General features: G+C 39.2%; 1 long non-coding RNA gene across 1 annotated transcript in view; it reads right to left on the reverse strand.

The window, feature by feature from the left end:
* Window positions 1-463: 463 nt before the first annotated feature.
* LOC106723903 overlaps window positions 464-1,542 on the reverse strand; it is a 3,349-nt gene continuing 2,270 nt past the window's right edge. The window contains exon 2 of the long non-coding RNA XR_001359645.1: window positions 464-502. This is a non-coding gene — a long non-coding RNA (uncharacterized LOC106723903). The remainder of the gene's footprint in view (window positions 503-1,542) is intronic.

Genomic DNA, 1,542 nt, shown 5'->3' on the forward strand with positions numbered 1-1,542 from the left:
CTCTCTGAAATTAATAAAAATATATTTTAAAAAATTTTAAAAATGCACTGAGAGAAAAGGAGCTCTCCTTTTTTTCATAAACCTGAGAGGCCCAGAAGCCTGCAGAAAGCACAACTTTTCAACCCAGGCCCCCAGGTGGCCATATTTTCTTAGACTCTAGGCCACTGCTAAATCCAGTCTACCACCTGTTTGTGTAAGTAAAGTTTTACTGGAACACAATCAAACATGTTTATATGATGTCTATGGCTGCTATCACACTACAGTGACAGAGTTGAGTTCCAACAGAAACTCAGGCCTTCAAAGCCTAACATACTATGTGGCCCAACAAAGAAACAGGTTGCTAATCCCTGCTCTAACAATCAGACCGATGAGCTGGTGAAATGGGAATATTCTTTTGGAGAATTATTAGCTCTTACCTACCTGTGTCATGTTTTTCTGTAACTCAGCAGCTCTTCTTTCTTTGTCCATTCATGAAGAAAGGCAGACTATTGAGAAGTTACCACTGAGGCAGGAGAAAAAAGACATCATAATTTAGATCTCCCCACAATTTGCACACTCATGAGCTTGGATGCTGCAGCACATTATGAGTTACCATTCCCCCCAAAACACACACACACACACACACACACACACACACACACACAATACCCACACATGCACATGCATACACCCAAGACACCCAAGCAAACACACGCCGATCTTGTAAGCAAGTGGAGCAATCTTACCCTGTGTAGAGCTAGAAACTATGCTTTGGTTCTTGTTGGCCTTTTTTAAAACAAAACAGTTAATAGTCCCATTTTGCAAGTAAGTTAACTAAACTCTAAAAGCTTAGCTAATATTGAAATCAATTTGCCCGTGATAATGAAAAGCATAAAAAGTTCCAGGCAATACCTTCAACCTTAAGAATATACACTCTGTCTCAAATCCAAGAAAACACTGACTAATACTGTATACCAGACTTCTGGGTGCTCCGTGCCCAATATTCCTTACTTCTGCACCCTTGGCAAGCTAACAGGCATTACTGCTCAGCTCCTAATCACTGGACCTTCCCCCCAGGGGCTGCAGGATCCCTGAAACCTGGTTTATGAGAATCAACTAACTAAATTCCACACACAGGAAGCAGAGAAGACTACCATGCTATAATCCTCATGCTAAATGCTGCCTGTACAGAAGCAGCAGAAATATAATACTTAGGTGAAGTTAGCAATGTGTCATCTCTAATAGTAATATCTACAGTGCTGTTGCACAAATTTCAAATAATGAAAACAACTGTTTCTTCCACTGCAGTGGATCAAGTATGTATTTTAAAACCAATAAAAACTGAATAGTCAACCACAGTTTTTACTATATTAATAATATGTTCCATGTGAGTAACCATGACGTGAGAATGACTTTGCAAAGAAATGCCCACAGCTTTGCAAAGAAATTATTTATATTTCATAGAAACTCTGCAAATCAGGTATCATTACAACTAATTTATAGTGGAGAAATCTTAGAGTCAATTAACCACTCACTCAATGTTCCCCAGTTAGAAAGCTGCTC

This window comes from Myotis brandtii, unplaced genomic scaffold (assembly GCF_000412655.1).
Source record: "Myotis brandtii unplaced genomic scaffold, ASM41265v1 scaffold673, whole genome shotgun sequence".
In the NCBI taxonomy this organism is placed as follows: Eukaryota; Metazoa; Chordata; class Mammalia; order Chiroptera; family Vespertilionidae; genus Myotis; species Myotis brandtii.